The following is a 27,490-nucleotide window of genomic DNA, read 5'->3' as shown; positions in this document are numbered from 1 at the left end:
TGTGCTTAAGGGTGTTGATGAACCCCTCTATAAAGCATCAATTGCTGAACCATTTGATACGACCTCTTCTATTATTCAAGAAGAAATACGTGCTGAGGATCATGCTTATGAGAAGATTGTTTCCAAGTCAAGTGAGTCAAAAGTTCCAGTCAAAGTTGTGAAAGCAACTGAGACTAACTCAGACACACATGAGTTGGATAACAATAATGCCATGTCTACCATGCATAAATTACCTGCTGTTAATCACTCTCATAAAGCATGTGGTGTTGCTAATTGTATGTCTTGTGCTTTTAATATGATGTATGCTTATTTTAATGGTAAGCATGTGTCTAATGATAAGACTACATCTCATCAACATGTGAATAACAAGAAGCATGATAGGTCTAAGACTTCTAGTCCTTCTAAGGCTAGAAAGGAGACATTTGTGCCTAAGCTTAAACAGAAATTTGTTAAGGCTGTTTACAAGGTCAAATGTTCAGTCATTGAGAAAGTTGAGACAATTAGAATTAAAAATGTTGTTTTGTCTGACAAAGGACAGTTCTACAAGTATGCCGGGCCCAACCAAGTTTGGGTTCCGAAGAAGGTCTAATCCATTTGTAGTGCAGGGCATTAAACAGGTGAAACCGGGAGTGTGGAGTCTTGACAGTGGATCATCAAGACATATGACCGGAGATAGAGCCCTTCTATCAAATGTGGATTGAGAAAGCTGGCCCCCTGATTACCTTTAGAGATAACAGCAAAGGTTTATCTGAGGGATATGGCTGTTTGCAAGCTGGGAATGTTATCATTGTAATTTTGTATATTGTGCTAGGTTATTATCAGGAAGCAGTATCTAACATATAGCACCAGTGACGAGACTTGAGAATATTACGACATATCAGGCACCTGCTGCACATTACACTTGGAATTGGACTCTAGTAAGATGTGTACAAGTGTACTCCTGGTTGGTGAGTCAAAAGAGGAAGTCAGTGCACCACAGTTCATGGACTTTGCAGCTGCAGATCTATTGAACTATGCAATCTCTTCTTCACAGTCTCACTTCAGGTTGGTATGAACTAGTGTACTACTCAAGCAATCGTCAAGGACATGGTATGGCACTCTAACAGATGTTATAATTTTATATGAACTAGTAGAGTCGTCATATTTATAACTCTCTTATCACTAGGCACAATCATATTGTTTTATATGTGCAGTGGTATATTGTTAATGCAACATAACAATTAGTATCCAAAGTACTTGACAAGTATCGATCAATGATATCTTGTTAACATTATGTTGCAGATATTTGTAAGCTTTTGACATGAATGAGAATTACTTAGACTTTACCCTAAGTGATCAATATTTTATCAAAAACTCATTCATATTGAAAAACAAAATCAAACTTCTTTCTACATTAGTGATTTCTTATTTCATGTAAAATCTTTTGAAATCACTATTGTAAATCATTTTCTCTCTATTACCATATATTCTGTGATACAGGTTCAGTCTCCAATGACTTTCTTTCATTGACAGTCATGAGGTTGAAAACCCACAACGTCTATCCCAGACTGTAAAGACAAACACAAAAACAGAACCAACCAACACTCTCTTACCACTAAATGTAGTATGAATGAGCGTGAGGGAGATAGTGCCTTAGTGCACCACATAAGGAAGGTTCTGTAGTCAACCCAGTAGCTCTGTCTCTTACATAGATGAGTAGTATTTAAACCGAGATAACTGCTAGCCCCCATACATCTTCTCAAAAAGATGTAATGGCTGATAAGGCACAAAAACAGTTACTAGATTCATTCTCTCAACAGGGTGCGTCTATTGAATTTGGCATGTCAGCTAAGGCATCCGATGTAGTGTCACCACTTCAAACATAAACAATTCTTGATGCACAAGGAGAGGTTACACACACAAAGGATGAGTTGACGGAAATAAGAGTTTCGACCATTTTAAGGTCAGATTCGATTGTTCAAGGTTCGTTAGTGGACCAATTGCCTTTACAGGTGTTAGGAGAGGATACTGATCCAAAAGTCATATGTCAGTGGTCAGTGTCTACCTCCCCAGGCTTAAATCCCCTGGATGCATCTGCGGATAGTGGATCTGACATAGGTGCAGATCGGCAACTTGTTGACAATGATTCAGATATTACCTGATGAGTCACAAGGAAATGTCTTCACAGACATTAGAAGGGAACTTTGATCTTTATGCTAAATTCGTTAGATCATTGTTTACCTTCCCAGAATTCGAATCTGGAACCCTAAAAGGGAAACTAGCAACTTGTAAATTATGACTCAGATTCATCTGACGAGTTTAACAAGGATGGGGATTTGCGAACTCCCATTGCACCACCTGTGACCTCCTTAAGGATGGCTAAGGTGATTTTCCTTGCAGGTACAGCTGGATTATGGAGCTATGAGAGAAGAGTGATACACTTGTGAGAATGAGTGTAAACACGAGTGGAGAGAAGAGTGAAACATATGTGAGGTACACTAAAATAGAATCACACACTCACAGTGAGGAAGAAAGAGAAACTACTTGTTATTTCTTTTCCAACCAAGTGAAATATGAGAACTCCTTCAGACGATGGCATACATTCCTTCTTTAAGGGGGAGATAAAAGCTTAAGTAATAGTTTGGAGGATTCCTCAACTAAGGGGGAGAAATAGCAGGGAGGAAGAAAAAGATCCTACATGTACACTACACCACATCATTGTTGTTTGTAACTACGGATCCTATTGTACGGGAGAGGTGGTAAACACAAGGTGATTTTCTGATAAGGGAAGAAGCTGTTAGGGGAGTACCATTAGTTTTTATCTGCGGATCCTATTGTACGGGAGAGGTGGTAAAACGAAGGTGATCTTCTTTAATCAGTTGATTCTCATAGGGGGAGAAGCAAGAGATATGAGCTTCTCAACAGGAAATGTGGTTGTACAAATGAAGATGGAACTACTTGAAGATATGTTCAGTCTAGAGGAACATCTACTTGGAATCTGGAAAATGTTAAATCTAGTCCAGAACTTTTCTACTATTTACTTTGCATTTATGTTTATATCTTTTTCTTATTTGTTAGTTGAGTTATCCTCTAGGTATTTGCGTGTTATTGTCTAACAAACAAATAGGGGGAGATTGTAAGTCATATGTCATAGGCCTATTTGTATATTCGAGGATTCAACTCAACTCAAATAAGAATGTAATAAGTAAATAGTGGATCGACCGTCAGAGAGATCTCGCAAAGTAATATCTGTCAAAGGATTCAGAAACAAGGTTCATCTACAGACTTGAGGAGTTAATTCACTGGAAGAAGTTCAAGAAGTTGATCATGCCTCAGTGATATAAATCAAGATCGTGGATTTAATCAAGTGACAGAGATCTCGTCAGAGTATCAATTAATTACAAGGATTTAATCTGAAGAAAATCAAAGTGTCAAAGTCAAGACATGAAGAAACGTCACGGAAGTTAGTCACTCATGAACCAGACAGTACATCGAGTGTCAACATTGAAGTGGTGGAATTGATTCATAATTTCAGTGATTTTCAGAAGATATTCAGAAGATTGGTTGCTGCTCAGGATTAGTGTTAATTCTCTATTAATTAATTAAGTCATATAATTTAATTAAGAAAATAAATTATATCTGCAAAGATTAATTTATTTGATTAATTAAATTAATTGATTAATTAATTCAGAATTAATATTAAGGTTTTTCAGAATTTTTAATTGGTTAAAATCTGTTTTAATTCCAAAAAGACAACTGATTGTATTAGTATGACAATCGGTATGACAATCAATAGTCATACCGAAAGTCATGCTAATTCAGTTGATTGTCTTATCAGAATTAATAATAGATTAAAATCTGTTATTAATTCAGTAAGACAATCTGATTTGAACTAATATGACAATCGGTATGACAATCAATTGTCCTACCGAAAGTCATTGTAGTTCAATCAGATTGTCTTGCTAGTTCAATCCATTGTCCTACCGAAAGTCTTGCCAGCTATAGGATTGTCATTCCAGTTCAATTCAATTATGGTGAATGAATTAAAAAGACAAAGAAGCAGCAGAAAGAATTACTAACTCAATCAATCAAAAAAAACAGAAGTCAAGAACACAGCAGCCGCCTAAGAAATATTTCATTATTCTCTGCTGAATTTCAAAGATTAATTTCTAGATTGCAAAGTTAAATCCAATCAACTAGAAATCTTTATCTTGTTCTTGTGTAACAATCTAGCGGATCAAAATCCCTAGAACTTAATCTCTAATCGCGTTTAGCATTTGATTCTAATTATTGCAAAAATAGAAAAAGTTCATGTCGAATTTATTCTAGATTTGTGATAATTGATTTGAGATTAATTCCTTGTAATCGATACAGTTGTTGTAACACCCTTCAAGTTTAATAATATTCTTATTTAACTTAAATTTTGTTTCACATTTTTTTATTCCGCATTTATTCGATTATTTGGTACTGTTTGTATTCAACCCCCCCTTCTACAAACACATTGGGACCTAACATCGACAGCCTCCTATACTGGGCATCAGCCATCCCAACACCCTCCTGAGCTCTAGAAGAGCCTGCCTCATCACGAACATGATTGGGCCTAGCCATGGTAGCACCAGCTGCTGGATGTCCTCCTGGAAGATGATAACCCAACCCATGCTCCTCGGGCTCTCCACCCGTCTACTCCTGCATCACATTCATAGTCGCTGAATTAATAGGAGCGGCCGACATCTGCAACTGCTCGTGAGAAGGCCAATGAACTCCCACTGATCGGCATAGCTTCATGACAGTAGATGCATAAGGGATGTTCATGTGTTTCGCTCCTTTCAAAAACTTCAGAATCCCTTGGTAGATGAACTCACCAAGGTCCACATAATACTCCTCATTCAAGATCCCCCATAACAACCTTGCTCGCTCAACTATAACCTCATGTGCATTTAATGTAGGCAAAATATTAGCACAAATAAAGGCATTCCATGCACGGGCATACCTATTCATCGCAATCGCTGGAAAAGAACGATACTCGTTAGAACCAGTCTTGAACCTCCACACTGTGCCCGGCTGACAGAGAGTAGCACAAATCAAATCCAAATCAAAGTCCTCGGGGGTCTTCTCATTCCAATTCTCCTCCGTGGGCTTCCGCTGTCGCTTTCCAATCACACGGCGAATCGCCTCAGGATGATAATCCACAGTAAGCCCATGAACAACAGTAAACCCATTCTTTTCACCCTTTGCGTTCGCATAAAACTCGCGAACCACGCTCATCAGAACCGCCTCCGGCGACTCACAAAAAGAAATCCACCCCTTTTCAGCAATCAAAGGCAACAACTCACCATCCCTTCCCGATGGTAAGAATCCCCTCTCCTTCAAAATCGGCTTAGCCAGAAGCCTAGTATACTCCTCCTCAGCAGCCCTATCAAACAAATGAGGTCTCGCAGCAGTTCCCCTCGAAGAATCAGCAGTAGGAACGGTGCTGCTGCTATCAATAGTTCGGGATCTCTTAGGTGCCATTGAAACTGAGAAAAAGTGTTTAAGAGTTGTGTTTTGAATATGGGAGAGAGTTTTAAGGTTGAAAGTATATGGGAGTGTATATGGAGGAGTTGTATGTATATATAGGGTAGGGATTAGGGTTAAAATTTGAATATAAGTGGGGTTTGAGGGAGATAAAACGTGGGTAGTGGAAAAGAAATCGTGGGTTGTGGGTTTATATTTTGATTTTTTGTTTTCTGATTTTTTTTGACTTTTTCTAAGGCAAAAAGAATCTGGAAGACGGGTCCTGAGCGGTCACCCAGCTGAGCTGAGCGGGCGCCCAGCATCCTGAGCGACCACCCAGCAAAGCTGAGCGGGCGCCCAGAGGGTCCCTGGAAAAAAATTTCTTGCCCAAATTTTTCTGATTTTTTTATGGTTTTGGATAGGTTACTAACTTCTAAGGGTTCCTATAGTAACAAATCTTGGGTTGCCTCCCAAGAAGCGCTTCTTTTACGTCATTAGCTTGATGTAGAGTACTTCGATCAAGTTGACAATAAAACGGCACTAACCACTTCCTAGTTTGCCGTGTCCCCATAGTAATGCTTCAAGCGCTGACCATTAACCTTGAATGCTTGGCCCGGATCATTCTCAAAAATCTCCACCGCTCCATGTGGAAACACAGTTTTGACAATAAAAGGTACAGACCACCTTGATTTCAACTTTCCAGGAAAAAGTCGGAGACAAGAGTTGAATAAAAGAACTTGTTGCCCCGGCACGAATGACTTAGGAGATAGCTTCCTGTCGTGCCACCTTTTCACTTTTTCCTTGTACATTTTGTTGTTCTCGTACGCTTGAAGTCAAAATTCATCAAGTTCATTTAACTGAAGCATTCGCTTCTTCCCAGCTGCATCTAGATCAAGGTTCAACTTCTTCAACGCCCAATAAGCCTTATGCTCAAGCTCCGCAGGTAAATGACATCCCTTACCATAAACAAGTTGAAACGAGGACATCCCAAGTGGAGTCTTGTATGCTGTTCTATAAGCCCAAACAGCTTCATCGAGCTTTAAAGACCAATCCTTCCTTGACGGACAAACAACTTTCTCTAGAATGCGCTTGATCTCTCTATTAGACACTTCAGCTTGACCATTTGTTTGTGGATGATAGGCAGTAGCAACACGATGATTCACATTGTAGCGCTGCATCATAGAAGTGAACTTACGATTGCAGAAGTGCGACCCTTCATCACTTATGATTACTCCTGGCATTCCTAACCTTGTGAATATCTGCTTATGGAGAAAACTCAACACTACCCATGCATCATTCGTCAGTAGAGCCTTGACTTCTACCCATTTTGAGACATAATCGATTGCCAGCAAGATGTACTGATTATTGCAGGACGAGACAAATGGTCCGATGAAATCGATTCCCCAAACATCAAAGACCTTGACTTCAAACATCACATTTAACGGCATCTCATCATTCCTCGTAAGATTCCCCATTCTTTGGCAATGATCACACCTTAAAATGAACTGATGTGCATCCTTAAACAAAGTAGGCCAGAAAAAACCTGCTTACAGAATACGAGCTGCTGTCTTTTCACCACCATAAACTGTGGAATGGCAGTCTCGTAATATCCCCTCCGTCTCACAGAATGGGATACATCTCCTGATGATCTGGTCAGCTCCTTGTCGAAACAAATACGGTTCATCCCAAATGTACCACTTCACCTCATGCAAAAACTTCTTCTTTTGAGCTGCATTCATATTAGGAGGAATTATATTGCTGACAAGATAGTTCACAATATCTGTGAACCATGGCTCTTCCTCCTGAACTGCGAACAACTGCTCATCCGGAAAAGATTCGTTGATCAATGTCTTATCATGTGATGTAGAATCGGGATTCTCCAATCTAGAGAGATGGTCAGCTACTTGATTCTCAGTACCTTTTCGATCCTTGATCTCTAACTCAAATTTCAGTAGCAAGAGCACCCAACGAATAAGTCTAGGCTTCAAATCCTTCTTTGAGACCAAATAGCGAATGGCAGCATGATCAGTGAATACTGTCACCTTTGTCCCAAGCAGATAAGATCAAAATTTTTCGAAACCAAAGACTATAGCCAAGAGCTCCTTCTCAGTAGTAGTGTAGTTCATTTGAGCTCCGTTTAGAGTCTTACTAGCATAGTAGACCATATGAGAAAGATTATTTTTGCGCTGCCCAAGAACTACTCCCACCGCATAATCACTCGCATCACACATCATCTCAAAAGGCTCTGTCCAATCAGGTGCCGTAATAACTGGTATAGTTACCAAACTCTTCTTGAGAGTCTCGAATGCTGCCCAGCATTCATCATCAAATTTGAAAGGCACGTCTTTCTCGAGCAAGTTGCACAATGGCTTAGATATCTTCGAGAAGTCCTTGATGAATCGCCTATAAAAACCCGCATGACCAAGAAAACTACGGATTCCTTTCACAGAAATATGTGGTGGAAGATTTTCAATGACTCCCACCTTGGCTTTGTCCACCTCAAGACCCTTGCTAGAGACCTTATGCCCAAGAATAATGCCTTCACGCACCATAAAGTGACATTTTTCCCAATTGAGCATCAAATTAGTTTCCACACACCTTTTGAGCACCGAACGAAGATTATTCAAACATTCATCATATGAATGTCCAAAGACGGAGAAGTCATCCATGAACACTTCGACATTGTTTCCAATCATATCAGAGAATATAGCCATCATACATCTCTGAAAAGTGGTCGGTGCACCACATAAGCCAAGCGATACTCTGCGAAAAGCAAACGCGCCGAATGGACAAGTGAAGGTAGTATTTTCTTGATCTTCTGGTGGAATGCAAATCTGATTATACCCCGAATAGCCATCCAGAAGACAATAATACTCATGACCGGCCAACCTGTCAAGCATCTGATCAATAAATGGAAGAGGGAAGTGATCCTTTCTCGTGGCTTTGTTCAACTTTCTGTAATCCATGCATACCCTCCATCATGTGACTGTTCGAGTGGGGATGAGCTCGTTCTTCTCATTTGCTACCACAGTTATACTTCCTTTCTTAGGTACACATTGCATGGGGCTCACCCAAGAACTGTTAGAAATAGGATATATGATTTCTGCATCTAGCCATTTCAGAATTTCTTTCTTCACCACTTCTTTCATGATAGGATTAATTCATCGATGTTGCTCAACAGTCGGCTTACTACCTTCCTCTAGCAGAATTTTATGCATGCAGTACGAAGGGCTGATCCCTTTGATATCTGCTATAGTCCATCCGATAGCCGATTTGAATTCTCTCAAGATTCTCAAGAGCTTATCCTCCTCACTACCTGAAAGTTCAGATGTAATAATAACAGGTAAAGTAGATGCATCACCTAAAAAGGCATACCTCAAGTGTTCAGGCAATGGTTTAAGCTCCAAAGTAGGTGCTTCCTCAATAGATGGTTTGAGCTTTCCTTCAGCATTCTTGTGATTAGAAGTACCAAGAGATTCAAATGGCATGTCTAGCTTTCACCTCCAAATAGAAGCATTTAGATATTGTAGTTGCTCATTTCCATCCTCATCGTCACTGTCAAACTCCCCCACTAAGGCCTTTTCTAAGACATCAGACATTAGCATATGATCAAGTTCTGAAGTGACCGCAGAATCAATCAAATCCACCTTTAAGCACTCCTCATCTTCTGTAAGGAATTTCATCGCTTTGAATACATTGAATGTCACATCCTGATCATGCACCCTCATAGTAAGTTCACCTTTCTGTACATCTATCAAGGTACGGCCTTAGCCAAGAAAGGTCTTCCCAAGATTATGGGAATCTTCTTATCTTCCTTGAAATCCAAAATGACAAAGTCTGCAGGGAAGAAGAGCTTATCCACCTTTACTAACACGTCTTCCACTATGCCTCGTGGGTATGTAATAGAACGATCAGCCAATTGTAAAGACATGTAGGTGGGCTTTGGATCAGGCAAATTCAACTTTTTGAAGATAGACAATGGCATCAGATTGATGCTTGCTCCCAATCGCACAGGCATTTGTCGAAAGACAACTTGCCAATGGTGCAAGGAATGGTGAAGCTACCTGGATCTTTAAGCTTAGGAGGTAATTTTTGTTGCAGCACTGCACTCTTCCGTTAGAGCAACGATCTCAAGGTCATCCAGTTTCACCTTCCTTGAAAGAATACTCTTCATGAATTTTGCATAACTAGGCATTTGCTCCAAAGCCTCAGCGAAAGGTATGTTAATGTGAAGTTTCTTGAACACCTCCAGAAACTTACCGAACTGCTTATCCAGCTTTTGTTGTTGCAATCTCTTAGGGAAATGTGGTGGAGGATAGAGCTATTTCTCCCCTGTATTACCCTCAGGCAGAGTGTGTTCAATAGTTGTCTTCCTTGGTTCCGCCGCTTTCTCCTTTTGCTTCTCTTCTTCATCAACAACTTCAGCTTCTCCGTCTTTCACTTTTTCAGCATCAACAACTTTTTCAGACCTTAAGGTAATAGCCTTGACTTGCTCTTTAGCTTCCTTCCTACCTGGCACTTCAGTATTGCTGGGAAGTGTGCCAGGTTGACGGTTGAGCACTGCATTGGCTATTTGACCGATTTGATTTTCCAAGGTCTTGATAGAAACAGCCTGACTTTTGCACAACAACTTGAGTTCCTCGAAATCAGCACTAGAAGGTGGAGCAGCACCTCCTTGTTGAGGATATGATTGCCTTTGAGCATAATGTTGTGGTTGCTGGAATCCAGGTAGATTAAATTGTTTACTCACGCCTTGCCGATACGGTTGCTGAATATTATTCTGAGTATTGCTCCAGCTGAAATTGGGATGATTTCTGTTGTTAGGATGATAAGTAGCTGGCACAGGCTGTTGCGGTCGCTGATAATTGTTCACATACTGAACAGATTCATTGACAAGAGAACACTGATCCGTAGCATGAGAACCTGCACAAAGCTCACAGACCATAGCTATCTGATTGACTCCATAGGTGGCTAAAGAATCGACCTTCAAAGACAGCGCTTGGAGATGCGCTGCAATAGCTGTAGCTGCATCAACTTCCAGAATACCTGCTACCTTCCCAGGCATCATCCTTTGAGTTGGGTCTTGATGCTCATTTGCAGTCATAGTTTCAATAAGATTATAAGCCTCAGTATAGCTTTTGGCCCACAAGGCGCCTCCAGCTGCTGCATCGAGCATTGGCCGAGATTGGGCCCCCAAACCATTATAGAAACCAGTGATCACCATCCAGTCAGGCATACCATGATGTGGACACTTTCTCAACATCTCCTTGTAGCGCTCCCAAGCTTCACACACAGATTCTGTTGGTTGCTGCGCAAACTGAGTAAGAGCACTCCTCATAGCTGCAGTCTTCGCCATTGGATAGAACTTCACTAGAAACTTCTGTGCAAGATCTTGCCAAGTAGTGATGGACCCAGCTGGTTCAGAATGTAACCAGTCCTTAGCTTTATCCCTCAGAGAGAATGGGAAAAGCCTCAGCTTGATAGCCTCATCAGTCATACCATTATATTTGAAAGTACTACAGATCTCGAAAAAATTCCTGATGTGCATGTTGGGGTCTTCAGTCGCAGCACCTCCGAAAGAAACATAATTCTGCACCATCTGAATAGTGCTCGGCTTGATTTCAAAAGTGTTAGCCTGAATAGCCGGATGAAGGATGCTTGACTGAATGTCATCAATTTTAGGCCGAGAAAAGTCCATAAGAGCTGGATCTGCTGGAACTATACGATCACCCATGATTATTGGTTCTTTCTGCTCACTCTCTTTATCTGAATCTTCAAAATCTATCTTCTCCGGAATATCAAGAACCGAGTCTATCTCCTCAGCCGTATCTAAAGTCCTCTTGCGAGTACGAGAACGTGTTTGTATAAATGCTACCTAAAGTCCCTGAAACACAACCGGAAACAATAAGTAACACGTCTTAATCAATGAGTCCTAATGAACACCGATGGTAAGTACATAAACTAAACAAATACGCCGAGCCCCCGGCAGCGACGCCAAAAACTTATTAGGCACAAAACACGCACTAATAATTCACGCAAGTATACGCGTTCGCAAGTAATATAGAATAATTTCTAGTTCGTTCCCACAGAGACTCAGACTAATTATGTTCAATTAACACTTACTCACCAATGTATGATTACTTCTCAATGTCAAGACAATAACACGTAGATTTGATTAACTAATTATTAACTATAATTAACTACGAGAATTAAACACTTAATTGACACTTGAATTAACAATATTAACACACATGAGATCATAACTTCATTACTACTTCGTTCAATAGTTATTTTTATTACCCTTAGCATGTAACCGTGATGATATTAATCGAATAACACAAAACTGATAAAAGTCAACTTTCGTTGTACTAATACCATTCTACCAAACATCCATAATTAAGATAGAAGTTGAATAGGCATCAATTATGTTGAGACCCTATATATCTATAGAATTTGACAACATAACGATTTAAGCACAAGTTATTCCTTATGATTACACAGGGCAAGTAAAACGGTTATAGTTACCCACAAATCATGCATACACATACATGAACCTATGCTAGCATGGCAAGTTCTAAACCTCAAGATCCACCGTCGCTTCACAGGAGATTAACAACCTATCTTATATGTTCGTGACGCACATAAGACGAATAAGCGCAACCTATGCTAGATATCATACAATTATCACATACTAAGATATTAAACAACTAACTAAAGAATTCCATAGTAAATCCGTTACGACCCCATGATCACGATTAGCCCATGATAGAACTCATAGTCACCATGGGTTCATATGAAAGCATGATAATAACACACAAGATAAACTAATAAAAATACTTATAAAAACCAGAGTACGTCACAAGAGTAATAAGGTTCAAAGTAAAGAAAACTAGCATCCACTGATATAATGAATAAAAGAATCACAAGAAAACGTATGCTTCCTCTTCTTCGTTGTGATGTGCTAAAATGATCTTCTTCCTTCTCTCCTTACTCATTGATTGATACCACGATTCATATGTGAAACATCTTTGAAAACTACTTATATAGAAGCCCCACAAGACCCAGCCATTTCAGAAGTCAGAAGTCCAACAGAATCAAGAGTCTAAAAATCAGTATTTTAATTTACGCCCCTGAGTGGCCGCCCAGCAATTCTGAGCGGGCGCCCAGCTTCCTGAGCGGTCGTCCATCCAGGCTGAGCGGGCGCCCAACACCTTACTGGAAAAAATATTATTCTTATTGCATTTTCTGCTGCGTTCTGATCCTAACTTCCCACTTGCAATGCTAGCACTCCCCTAGGCTTATTCCTAATGAAATCTCCCCACAAATGCAAGTTATACCCTGAAATGCACAAACACTAGAAAAACACATCAAATACACAAAATACTTGATTTCAAGACATCAATTCAAGCCATTATAAGACATTCTAAGTGGTATAAAATGCCACTTATCACTACACGTTTACAACGATTTTCCATACTCGAGGCTTCAACATATATTTTTAGAAAATTTTTACAATTTTCAATATATGTTTTCGTACCTACTCCTATTTTTAGGAATTTTCTAGTATTTTCACTAATTTTTTCCGGGACTTTTTCGTGTCTCAAAATAATTTTTGCAAATTTTCCTAATAATTTAGGAATTTTTTATATTTTCACAAATACTTTTCCTAAATTTTTAGGAATTTTTCCCTACCTTGGGTATTTTTCTTGATTTTTCCTAATAATCTAGGAATTATTTCCTACCTCCGGGTATTTTTCTTGATTTTTCCTAATAATTTAGGAATTTTTTCCTACCTCCGGGTATTTTTCTTGATTTTTTCCTACCTCCGGGTATTTATCTTGATTTATCCTAATAATTTAGGAATTTTTTCCTACCTCCGGGTATTTTTCTTGATTTTTCCTAATAATTTAAGAATTTCCAATACTCACAGGTATTTTTCCTAAATTTTCAGGAATTGTTTTTGTCCAAAAATAATTTTTAGAAATAATTTTTTTAATTTTCTCGAATTTTTGGGATTTTTCCCTCCATTTTCCCTATTTTTTGAGAATTTTTAGCTATTTTTCCATTTTTGGCCCATTTCCTGATTAATTAAATAATCAAAAAATGGCTTGTATGGTGTCATACATCCTAGGCGTAGGTCACCCCCGCCTAAGAGACAGTTTGTGAACCACGCCTAGGAATCATGTCTCCTAGGCGTGGTTTAGCTTCCCATAGCTACAATGCATCCTAGGCGTGGGTTACTCCCGCCTAGGAGACGGTTTGTGAACCACGCCTAGGAATCATGTCTCCTAGGCGTGGATTAGCTTCCCATAGCTACAATGCATCCTAGGCGTGGGTTACTGTTAAGTGGCATTTATGACACTTATTTATGCTCTAATAAGCTTTGAGTTGGTGTATTTGTACTCAAGTTATTTGTGTTTTAACGTGTTTTCTAGTGTTTTTGCATTTCAGGCTTTACTTCTTGGATCAGGTGAATTAGCATTGTTTTGATGCTAATATGGTGTTTAGGATGTGTTGGAATAAAAGCTTGAAAGTCTGGCTCGAAGCTGCGAGGAATAAAGAAAAGGAAAATAAAGTTTTTTGGCAAAAGGTCGGCATGCCCGCGCTGATGTTGCACGCGGCCGCGCCAGGGAGCGGAATGTCAGCGCGCCTGCGCTGGTGAAGCGCGTGGTCGCGCTGGGTCGGGAATTAAAAATCCTGATTCTTTTATAATTCGATTTCTGGACTCCTGGGAATGCATGGACTGCTATATATATATAACTTTAGGTCGTTTTTATTATGTAATCAAGACATCAAGGAAGGAGAAGACGGCAAGAGACCTTTTGGCACAATTTAACAAAGGCGAAGACGATCTAGTTTATTCTCGTGAATCTTTGTTTTGAGTTGTAATTTGGATGTTTGTTTCTTGTTTTGTTGAAACTATATTCTTGTGTGTACTTTGGTTTATTTATTTGTGTAAAGACTACGTTTGCTATATCATGTTTTCATTGGAACCCACGTTGGCGATGAGTTCGATTATGGGCTAATCGTTATCGTGGGGTTCTAGCGGATTTATTTATGGATTTCTTTAGTTGATTTATTTAATGCCTTAGTGTATGGTGTTTGTATGATAACCTAGTATTGGTTGTGCCTATTCGTCTTATGAGCGTCGCGAACTTATAAGATAGCGTGTTAATTTTTAATGAAGCGAAAGTGAATTTAAGGATTTAGAACTTATCATGCTAGCATAGGTTCATGTATTGTTATGCATGATTTGTAGGTAATTTTACCCATCTTACTTGCCCTATGTAATCAAGATAGATAACTTGTGCTTAAACCATTATGTTGTCAAATTCTATAGACATATAGGGTCTCAATATAATTGGTGCCTATTTAGCTTCTATCTCTTTTATGGATGTCTGGTAGACTGGTACTCGTGCAATGAAATTTGGCGTTTATCAGTTTCGTGTTATCTGATTAGTGTCATCACCATTGCATGCTAAGGTTGGGAATAATAAAACTATTGAATGAAGTACTTAATGAAGTTAGAATCTCATGTTTGTCATATATATTAATCCAGTCTATTTTATTCTCGTATTTATAATTGTTAGCGTAATTCTTAGTTATAAACATCCTCAATTTGTTATAGTCTTAGCATTGAATAATAACCATACATTATTGTTTAGGTGCGTAATTTAGATAGTTAACCAATACAGTCTCTGTGGGATCGAATTTGATTTATATCTTATACTACTTGCGAACTCGTATACTTGCGTGTAATATTAGCGCGTGTTTAGCGACTAACAAGTTTTTGGCGCCGCTGCCAGGGACTACATTGTTAATTACTAGTTTATGTGCTTTCCATCAGTGGTCGTTAAAGTTCATTGACTTGGACATTGTTACTATTTGTTCCTTGTCCTATTTCAGGTTATCTAGCGAGGGTGTATGTATACGCATTCGCGTACTCGTAAGAGAACACTATATAAAGACGAGGAAGAACTTGCTGTAATTCGCAGGGAAGTTTCGAAGGAAGAAAAAAAGGTTGAAGAAGAAGAGAAAGTTGAAGAGCCAATTGTAGTAGCTATGGGTGATCAAGCAGGAAATCCGAAGGCTTTGACGAACTATTCTAAGCCTAAGATTAATGACATTCAGTCCAGCATCATTCGACTAGCCATCGCGGCTAACACTTTCAAGATCAAGTCAAGCACGATCCAGATGATACATAACTCAGTTTAGTTTGGGGGTTCTCCTACCGAAGACCCCAACATGCACATCAGGGATTTCATCGAGATCTGTGATACTTTCAAGTTCAATGGTGTGACTGAAGATGCCTTCAAGCTACGACTCTTTCCATTCTCTATGAGGGACAAAGATAAGTGTTGGTTACACTCTATACCGGCAGGGTCTATCAAAACTTGGGAAGATCTTGCTCAAAATTTTCTGACTAAATTCTTCCCCATGACGAAGATAGCAGCAATCAGGAATGCTCTTACCCAGTTTGCGCAGCAAACTGGAGAATCTCTGTGTGAGGCTTGGGATCGATATAAGGAGATGCTAAGGAAGTGCCCACACCATGGCATACCTGATTTGATGATCATCAACTGTTTCTACAATGGATTGGGTCCTACTTCTAGGCCCATGCTTGATGCAGCATCAGGAGGAGCCTTGTGGGCTAAGAGCTATGATGAAGTTTATGAACTTATTGAACTGATGGCTGCTAATGAGTACCAGAATCATTCCCAGAGATTGAATCAGGGAAAAGTTGCAGGAATTCTGGAGTTGGATGTAGCAACTGCTATCCCTTCCCAACTTAAAGATTTGACAATGAAGGTGGACACTTTGGCTAATTATGAAGTTAATCAAATCATTAGTGTCTTTGAGTTTTGTGCTGGTGCCTATTAGACTGATTAGTGCACAATTTCTAATCAATTGGATCAGTTCGTGAGCAACTTCCAGCAATCGCAGCAACCTGTGCCAGCCACCTATCATCCAAACAACTGCAATCATCCTAATTTCAGTTGGAGCAATGCTCAGAACGCGGTTCAACAGCCTTATCATCAGTATTCAGCTAAGCAGAACAACCCCCCTGGATTTCAGCAACCGTAGTATGAACCAAAACAACAACTCCAGCTGCAGCAAGCTAATGAAAAATCTGAATTAGAAGAGTTGAAGCTTCTGTGAAAGAGCCAAGCTGTTTCTATCAAGACCTTGGAAAATCAAATTGGGCAAATTGCCAATGCCTTGCTAAATCGTCAACCTGGTACACTATCTAGTGACACTGAAGTTCCAGGGAAGAAAGAAGCTAAAGAGCAGGTAAAGGCAATCACTTTAAGGTCTGGGAAGGTTACTAATCCCGAACAAACTCAAGAGTTGGCTGAAAAAGCTGGAGCTGAGAAAGAAGTAGAGCAGCAGGATGAAGAAGTGGAACAAAGGAAGACTAATGTTGAGCACACTCTGCCTGAGGGTAGTACATGGGAGAAACAGATCTATCCTCCACCGCCTTTTCCTAAGAGGCTCTAGAAAAAAAAAGTTGGACAAGCAATTCGAGAAGTTTCTAGAGGTGTTCAAGAAACTTCACATCAACATACCTTTCGCTGAGGCTCTTGAGCAGATGCCTAGTTATGCAAAGTTTATGAAAGGTATTCTCTCTCGGAAAGTGAAGCTAGATGACTTAGAGACTGTCGCTCTCATGGAGGAATGCAATGTTGTGCTGCAGCAGAAGTTTCCTCCAAAGCTTAAAGATCCAGGAAGCTTTACTATTTTATGTACTATTGGGAAAGTGTCTTTTGACAGATGCTTATGTGACTTGGGAGCTAGCATCAATCTGATGCCTTTGTCAATCTTCAAGCAATTGGACTTACCTGATCCAAAACTAACTTATATGACCTTCTAGTTGGACGACCGTTCTATTACGTATCCGAGAGGTATTGTGGAGGATGTCTTGATCAAGATGGATAAACTCATCTTCCCTGCTGATTTTGTCATTCTTGATTTTGAGGAGGATAAGAAGATTCCCATAATCTTGGGAAGGTCCTTCTTGGCAACTGGTCGTACCTTGATTGACTCGCAGAAGGGTGAGCTTACAATGCGTGTGTTGGATCAGGATGTGACTTTCAATGTGTTCAATGCTATGAAATTTCCTCCTGATAATGAGGAGTGCTTAAAAGTCGAGTTGGTCAACTCGGTGGTCACATTGGAACTTGACCAATTGCTAAGGTCTGATGCCTTAGAAAAAGCCTTGTTGGGAAATTCAGACAATGAAGATGACGAAGGAGATGAGCAATTGCAATATTTGAATGCTTCTCCCGGGAAAAGGAAGATTGAAATGCCTTTTGAATCTCTTAGAATAGAGGAATTGAACAAAACTCCTAAACGCCTCAAGCCTTCTATTGAGAAAGCTCCTACTCTTGAGCTTAAGCCTTTACCTGAACATTTGAGGTATGCTTTTTTAGGTGATGCATCTACTCTGCCTGTTATTATTGCATCTGACCTTTCAGGTAGTGATAAGGAAAAGCTTTTGAGAATTTTGAGGGAGTTCAAATCGGCAATTGGATGGACTATAGCAGATATCAAGGGAATCATCCCTTCTTAATGCATGCATAAAATTCTGCTAGAAGAAGGTAGTAAGCCTACAGTCGAGCAGCAAAGAAGACTGAATCCAATCATGAAGGAAGTAGTGAAGAAGGAAATTCTAAAGTGGCTAGATGCAGGGATTATTTATCCTATCTCTGACAGTTCATGGGTAAGCCCAGTCCAATGTGTACCAAAGAAAGGTGGTATCACTGTGGTAGCAAATGAGAAGAATGAGCTTATTCCTACAAGAATAGTCACGGGGTGGAGAGTTTGTATGGACTACAGGAAGCTAAACAAGGCCATTAGGAAGGATCGCTTTCCTTTGCCCTTCATTGATCAGATGCTTAACAGGTTGGCTGGTCATGAGTACTATTGTCTTCTGGATGGTTATTAAGGTTACAACTAGATTTGTATCGCTCCAGAAGATCAGGAGAGAATTAACTTCACTTGTCCATTCGGTACTTTTGCCTTTAGACGGGTTTCTTTCGGTATGTGTGGTGCACCAGCCACATTTCAGCGCTATATGATGGCCATTTTTCTGACATGATTGGCCATAATGTGGAAGTGTTCATGGATGACTTCTCAGTCTTTGGCGATTCTTTTGATGAATTCTTGCAAAATCTTGGACACGTCCTCAAGAGATGCGTTGAGACCAATCTGGTTATCAATTGGGAAAAATGTCACTTCATGGTGCGTCAAGGAATAATTCTCGGGCACAAGGTTTCTAATAAGGGTCTTGAAGTGGATAAAACCAAGGTGGGGGTCATTGAGAATCTTTCACCTCCCATTTCTGTCAAGGGAATTCGCAGTTTTCTTGGTCACGCAGGTTTCTATAGGTGTTTCATCAAAGACTTCTCGAAAATTTCAAAGCCATTGTGCAGTTTACTATAGAATGATGTCCCTTTCAAATTTGATGACAAGTGCCTTGCAGCGTTTGAAACATTGAAAAAGAGTCTAATTACGGCACCGATCATAACTGCACCCGATTGGAATGAACCTTTTGAGATGATGTGTGTTAGGCACAAAGCATGCGCTAAATAAATCACGCAAGTATACGCGTTCGCAAGTAATATAGAATGATTTCTAGTTCGTTCCCAACGAGACTCTGATTAATTATATTTAATTAAAACTTACTCAACAATATATGATTATTCTTCAATGCCAAGACAATAACAATTAAGGTTGGTAAACTAATAATTACTATGAGAATTAAACACTTGAATTAACAATATTAAACACACATGAGATCCTAACTTCATTACTACTTCATTTAATACTTATTGTTATTAACCTTAGCATGTAATGGTGATGATATTAATCGAACAACACGAAACTGATAAATGCCAACTTTCGTTATACGAATACCAATCTACCAAGCATCCACAATTAAGATAGAAGTTGAATAGGCATCAATTATGTTGAGAAACTATATATCTACAGAATTTGACAACATAACGATTTAAGCGCAAGTTATTCATGATGATTACACAGGGCAAGTAAAACAGTTAGAGTTACCTACTAATCATGCACACAATACATGAACCTATGCTAGCATGGCAAGTTCTAAATCTCAAGATTCACTGTCGCTTCACAAGAGATTAACAGGCTATCTTACATGTTCACGACGCATATAAGATGAATAAGCACAACCTATACTAGATATCATACAATCACCACATACCAAGGCATTAAACAATTAACTAAAGAATTCCATAGTAAATCCGCTAGGATTCCATGATCACGATTAGCCCGTAATGGAACTCATCGTCACCATGGGTTCATATAAAAGCATGTTAATAAAACAACGATATAAGGCTAATAAATACTTAATAAATAATATAGTACGTCACAAGAGTATTAAGGTTCAAATCATAAAGAAAACTAGCATCCACTGTTACAAGGAATTGAAAGAATCACAAGATAAATGTATGCTTTCTCTTCTTCGTTGTTGCGTGCTAAAACGGTCTTCTCGATCTTCTTGCCCTTGCACTTGATGAAGAAAACGTCTTCCCATAAGGTTTATATAATAGCCCAAGAGAACCAGCGCCAACAGAAGCCCAATTGTACTTAAATTAATAAAATCCAGATTCTGAAATTCCGCACGCACGCGGTCGCCTGCTGTCTCGACGCGGCCGCTTGCTAGCACACGGTCGCCTGCTCCTGGCGCGCGGTCGCCTGCTACCCTTCTGGAAAATATTTTATTTTGTTTCTGTTTTTGCTGATTTTTTCGTTCATCACCCCTAGACTGATTCCAAGCACTTCCTTAAGCTTTATTTGATGAAAACCACCTATTTAAGCAAGTTATACCCTGAAATGCAAAAACACTAGAAAACGCGTCAAATACACAAAATACAGGAGTTCAAGACACCAATTCAAGCCGTTATGAGAGGCTCTAAGTGGTATAAAATGCCACTTATTACACCCCCAAACTTGAATCGATGCTTGTCCTCAAGCATCACAGACTCAAACTTAGAATAAAACATGCATGAATGCAACTTATATGAATGCAGCGATCCCCTCGCGATGACTAAACCAACCAATACATGACATATCAACAAATGCAATTAGGCGGCTAATGATCAATCAAATCACGCAAGCTAACATATAACTAGAAACATGGTGTGTGCGAATTCTTAACAGATATTCTTCGAAACTAGATCAATCACCATAACTTAATTATCCTCAAGGCAATCACAAGCTTATATGAAGAATATATTCTAGACACAAAATGACTTATAACACTTCAAGATTATTGGAGTTTATTATGGAATCATGCTTTTATTCAACACATAAAATAAATGCTTATTTGATCGTGCAATGAGTGAGGTCCACAAAAGACTTATGCAATGGTACCCATTTAGCGAGCGTTAGGTTAGCGGATCCCGGACTATAAAAGCCTTAGGTCACTAGGCACAAAGTCCCCTAAAAACTTAATAACTCGAATACCAAAGAGCCCACTCGTGATCAATTGTGCATTAAACCATATTTTTTTATTTTTCTTTATTTTTCTTTTTTTTCTTTTTCTTTTTCAATTTCTGAGCAAGTGCGTTTCGCTCCATCTTGCTCAACCCTAGACTACTCGTATACAATAGGAGCCGGCTACTAGCCATTTGACGCCTAGCCACAACTAGCAATGAATTCCAATTTTTTTTCCAATTTTTATCTTTTTAATGTCTTTTATTATTAAGAGCCTAGCATGCATTCTAAATATAAGTAATATATTAACCTCAAAAACCATCAAATCAGGACAACAATCTAGTCCTTAAGCATACTCTAAGGCTTAGTGAAATTACAAGTGTTTCTAGCATGCATATCAACCTAACAAGATTCAATATCACTTTAACGCTTTCACTACACTCGCATCAATATCACATATTAATCGGTAAAGCAATACAAAGGGATCATGGTACATGCATGAGCTATATGACATGATAAATAAAGCTATAAATTCTTTAAAAAAACTATATGGCAAAAATATGCAACTATATGAACTAAACTAACATGAAAATGCAACTACATGACACACACACAAACATGTTCCTTAAAAACTAACCCCAAACTTAAAATCTTCACTGTCCCCAGTGAAGGTAATAGAAAGGAACACAGGGTATACCTACTCAGACAAATCATCATCATCACCCTCAGAGGGTGGAGTGTCAGGAGGTGGATAAGCAGAATCCTCACCAAAAATGGGCCACTGGATGTTAGCTCCAAGGCCTCTAAATGCAGTCCCAAGTGCCTGGGTGAGCTCCTCCGTAAATCGACCCTGTGACTCATACATCGCATCCATCCTCCTTGAAAGCCTCCTGTATTGGACATCAGCCAATCCCGAACCATCTCCTCCCTGAGCTCTCGAAGAGCCTGCCTCTCCCTGAGCCTGACTGAGCCTAGCCATTGTAGCACCAGCTACTGGAACTCCTCCTGGAAGGTGATACCCCAAACCATGTGACTCGGGCTCTCCACCCGTCCAATCCTGCATCGCATTTAAAGTCGATGAATCAATAGGAGCGGCCGGCATCTGCAACTGCTCATAAGAAGGCCACTGGACTCCAACTGCCTTGCAAAGCTTCGTGACAATAGAGGCATACGAGATAGAGTATTACGATTTCCCCCTCAAAAACTTTAAAATCACTTGGTAGATGTACTCACCAAGGTCCACATAATATTCATCATTCAGAATTCCCCATAACAACCTAGCCCTCTCCACTGTAACCTCATGTGCATGCAAAGAAGGAAGAATATTAGCACATATAAACGCATTCTAAGCACGAGCATACATGTTCATCACGACAGTAGGGAAACTACGATAATCGTTGGATCCCCTTTTGAACTTCCACCTTGTGCCCGGCTGACAGAGAGTAGCAATAATCAAGTCCAAATCAAAGTCCTCAGGGGCCTTTGCATTCCAAAGCTCCTTTTGTGGTTTCCTTTGTCGCTGTCCAATCACCCGGCGAATCGCCTCGGGCTGATAATCAACAGTAAGCTCACGAACAACAGAAAATCCATTCTTGTCATCCTTGGCATTCGCATGGAACTCGCGAATGATACTCATCGGAACCGCCTCAGGTGACTTGCAGAATGTAATCCATCCCTTCTCAGCAATCATCGGTAGCAACTCACCATCCCTCCCTGATGACAAGAACCCCCTCTCCCTCATAATAGGCTTAGTCAGAAGCTTGGTGTACTATTCTTCAGCATCCCTATCCAACAATCGGGGCCTCACAGCAGTATTCCTCGAAGAATCAGTAGCAGTCGGGTTGGTGCTGCTCTTACCCATAACTCGTGATCTCTTTGAGGCCATTAAAACTGAGAATAAGAGTTGGATTGTTTGTGTTTGGTGTGTAGTAGAGATTTTGTAGAGTGAAACTGTATGGGATGGGTATGGAGAGGTTGTATGTATTTATAGGGCAAAATTAGGGTTAGAATTTGATTAGGAGTGGGGATTATGGTAAGGTATGGGGGGAAAATCGTGGGTTAATGGGTTATATTTTTTGTGATTTGTTTTGTTTTGTTTTTTTTAGGCTGAAAATGATTTTTCAACAGTCAGAGACGCACGCGGGCGCCTGCTGCCACGTGGTCGCGCGCTCCTAGCACGCAAGCGCCTGCTAGGCTTCTGGAAAAAAAAAATCTGCAACTTTTTGATTTTTTTGGGTTTTTGGATAAAGTACTATATTCTAAGGTGTCCTATGGTCTCATATCTTGGGTTGCCTCCCAAGAAGCGCTATGTCATTAGCTTGACGTGGAGTTATACGATCATGTTGACAATAAAACGGCACTAACCATTTTACGGTTTGTCGTATCCCCATAATAGTGCTTCAATCTCTGACCATTTACTTTGAATGCTTGGCCCGGATCGTTCTAAAAAATCTCCACCGCTCCATGTGGAAACACAGTTTTGACGATAAATGGTCCAGACCACCTTGATTTCAACTTTCCAGGAAAAAGTCAGAGACGAGAGTTGAATAGAAGAACTTGTTACCCCGGCACGAATGACTTAAGCGATAGCTTCCTGTCATGCCACCTTCTTACCTTTTCCTTGTACATTTTTTTATTTTCGTACGCTTGAAGTCGAAATTCATCAAGTTCATTTAGCTGAAGCATTCGCTTCTTCCCAGCTGCGTCTAGATCAAGGTTTAACTTCTTCAATGCCCAATAAGCCTTATGCTCAAGTTCCGCAGGTAAATGACATCCATTACCATAGACAAGTTGAAACGGGGACATCCCAAGTGGAGTCTTGTATGTTGTTCTATAAGCCCAAACAGCTTCATCGAGCTTCAAAGACCAATCTTTCCTTGACGGACAAACGACTTTCTCTAGAATGCGCTTGATCTCTCTATTAGACACTTCAGCTTGACCATTCGTTTACGGATGATAGGTAGTAGCAACACGATGATTCACATTGTAGCGCTGCATCATAGAAGTGAACTTACGATTGCAGAAGTGCGACCCTTCATCACTTATGATTACTCGTGGCGTTCCAAATCTCAACTTTAAGTAGCATATTTAAAGGCATATCATCCTTTCTGGAAAGATTTCCAACTCTTTGGCAATGATCACATCTTAAAACAAACTGATGTGCATCCTTAAACAACGTAGGCCAGAAAAAACCTGCTTGAAGAATACGAGTTGCTGTCTTTTCACCACCATAATGTCCACCATAAGCTGTGGAATGAAAGTCTCGTAATATCCCCTCCATCTCACAGAATGGGATACATCTCCTGATGATCTGGTCAGCTCCTTGTCTAAACAAATATGGTTCATCCCACATGTACCACTTTACCTCATGCAGAAACTTCTTCTTTTGAGCCGCATTCATATTAGGAGGCATTATATTGCTAACAAGATAGTTCACAATGTCTGCGAACCATGGCTCTTCCTCTTGAATTACGAACAACTGCTCATCCAGAAAAGATTCGTTGATCAATGTCCTATCATGTGAAGTAGAATCGGGATTCTCCAATCTAGAGAGATGGTCAGCTACTTGATTTTCAGTACCTTCTCGATCCTTGATCTCTAACTCGAATTCATGTAGTAAGAGAACCCAACGAATAAGTCTAGGCTTCGAATCCTTCTTTGAGGCCATATAGCGGATGGTAGCGTGATCAGTGAACACTGTCACCTTTATCCCAAGTAGATAAGATCGAAATTTTTCGAAACCAAAAACTATAGTCAAGAGCTCCTTCTCAGTAGTGGTGTAGTTCAGTTGGGCTCCATTTAGCGTCTTACTAGCATAGTAGACCACATGAAAGATATTAGTCTTTCGCTGCCCAAGAATTGCTCCCACTGCATAATCACTTGCATCACACATCATCTCAGAAGGTTCTCTCCTATCAGGTACCGTAATAACTGGTGCGATGATTAAACTCTTCTTGAGAGTCTCGAATGCTACCAAGCATTCATCATCAAATTTGAAAAGCACGTCTTTCTTGAGCAAGTTACACAATGGCTTAGATATCTTAGAGAAGCCCTTGATGAAATGCCGATAAAAACCTGTATGATGTAACACCCCCAAATCTGGGGTCGGGGATCGGGTTGTCACGAGTTCCATTTCCCTTAATAACACCCAATCTAAATAAACAAACAACTACTCCGTATTGTGACCCCATAATAAACACACACACCACAAGTTATAGTCTCAGAGATGAATATCCAAAAATAACACAAGTCATTTTATTCCACAATTATAAACCATTTCACCATAAAAAGGGTTTCCGTATAATTTATATATTCTTTGCCATTATTACAATTCATAAATATACATAAGTCTGGCACAATAAAAGTTGAAAGCCTAGCCTACTGGTAGCTCATACCTCAGCTACAACGGCATCGACGCCTACAGGAAACTGCGAAATGTTTCCTAACCGCTCACGAATTGGGAGCTTGATCCTGTTCATCTTGTCTATCTGTTGTTGTGTGATGAAAGAAGAAATCAAGGGTGAGCAACAAGCCCACCAAAATAATATGTATAATGATTTACAATATGTGAGCATCCTCATAATACTCATGAAAGTCTTGGTCAAAAAGAAATGAACCAAGTTTGTTATCTTAACGCGACCAAGTCGTAAAATATTCAGTATATATATATACTTTTCACAATCTTTGAAATCCTCTGACATGTATCATATACACAGGGTTCCAGTTTATAACTGTATAAAAATATCGTTGCAAGGTGATCTCATATATCTAACCTTGTCTCAACGTTTTTCTGAAAATATTTGACATGCATAAGATAATCATTTACTAGATATAAGTTTAAAAGATGAAGTTACAAAATACTCCAATATACTTATATATTTTCCCAATACTACTTGAACTACCACCGTTCAAGGTATAATCAGTTTCCAAAGTTCATCACATAGATGAGACTACAAGAAAAGACTTGGATAGATTCAATCTTTGAAATATCATTATAAATAATGAAGTTACGAGATACTTCATTAAGTCCTGATATATATATACACCTATATATATATACATTTCATACACTCCTTGAAAACCTCTGTTATGAAAATTATAAACAGAGTTGCAATATCCAATGAATTTGGAAAGGAGAAAACCTTGGCATAAACCTGATATCTTGCTGATCAGGCAAAGATAGTAATAAGTAACCTTTTCTACTAGTAGATGGACGAATTCCCCACTGGTCATCACTCTGGCCGCAATAGGACCTTATGCTGGACTGCCGCTCAGCCACTTACGCATTTGATGGACTCCCACTGAGCCACTTACACTTTCATGGACGCCCACTGAGCCCATGTTGCTTATGCCAACTCAAATAGATGAACTTACTTCCCGAACGATGGGCAAGTAATCAAGATGTTTCTCAAAACAGCAACCTCGTTGCGAATGTAAAATACACCACTGAGCCGGATCCCTCAGGTTTTGAGCGAGTATTTAAATCCCCTTCGAAAGGAAGATCTTAAATATAAAAATGAGTTTTGGGATCCGCTCTAACTTTTAAAAATCATTTTGAAGACTCGAAAACATTTTTAAGAATGTTTGGAGTAATGCTGATTTAATGAAATAAACCAGTCCCGATATATTAGAAAATATCTGAATATTATTGGTTAAATAATATTCCCATAAAGAATTATCTTTATAAAAATAATTGAAGTAGAAGTTTTAAAACTCATACTTGAAACGAATATTAAATAACCAAAGATATACTTATACGAAAGTACGATCTTTATTTGAATAATCGAAAATAAGTTTGATTATCGAAACATTATTCTTTAATAAAATAAAGAATATTATTTAATAAATAAGCGGAGTCATAAGTCCTCAAATGAATATTCAAAATAATATTCATTAAATAAAATAAACGGAGTCTTAAGTCCTCGAATGAATATTCAAAATAATATTCATTAAATAAAATAAAAGGAGTCTTAAGTCTTCGAATGAATATTCAAGATAATACTCATTAAATAAAATAAAAGGAGTCATGAGTCCTCGAATGAATATTCAAGATAATATTCATTAAATAAAATAAAAGGAGTCATGAGTCCTCGAATGAATATTCAAGATAATATTCATTAATACAAATAAAGTTATCGAATAAACCTTATTCGATTAATAGTTTTGAAAATGATATCTATATATATATATATATATATATATTATACTCGGGAACATCGACTCCCGGTTTAGAAATATGTTCACCTTTGGGTCCCCTATACTAAGGGTATACGCAACTACTGCTTATCTCTAGCATAGGTATTATGCAACTATAAGCATTTGAATCAACAAGCATGCATATATATACCATATCAACATGCTCCAATATATCGCAAGATTTGCTAATAATAATCATGCACTTATCACAAGATAATGCATATACATATATACATCACAACAACAGTTATATGGGTAGAAAACTTGCCTGAGCGACTGGGGTGGTAAAAGTCCTGGGATGAGTCTGGTAACCTATAAACCACATATAAGTTGGAATTAAACCAAAGTCGCTTAC

At 39.1% G+C, this 27,490-nt stretch overlaps 2 non-coding genes across 2 annotated transcripts; one reads left to right on the top strand and one right to left on the bottom strand.

Annotated features, from left to right (window-relative positions):
* Window positions 1-10,706: 10,706 nt before the first annotated feature.
* LOC141709717 (small nucleolar RNA R71) lies at window positions 10,707-10,813 on the top strand. Its single transcript, XR_012570281.1, has one exon. It is a non-coding gene; the product is annotated as a small nucleolar RNA R71 (small nucleolar RNA).
* A 5,111-nt stretch (window positions 10,814-15,924) lies between these two features.
* On the bottom strand, window positions 15,925-16,031 carry LOC141710093 (small nucleolar RNA R71). Its single transcript, XR_012570632.1, has one exon. It is a non-coding gene; the product is annotated as a small nucleolar RNA R71 (small nucleolar RNA).
* Between the last annotated feature and the right edge of the window lie 11,459 nt (window positions 16,032-27,490).

Source organism: Apium graveolens, chromosome 2, assembly GCF_009905375.1.
Source record: "Apium graveolens cultivar Ventura chromosome 2, ASM990537v1, whole genome shotgun sequence".
Taxonomy (NCBI): domain Eukaryota; kingdom Viridiplantae; phylum Streptophyta; class Magnoliopsida; order Apiales; family Apiaceae; genus Apium; species Apium graveolens.
This window is presented reverse-complemented; position numbering and strand designations above follow the sequence as displayed.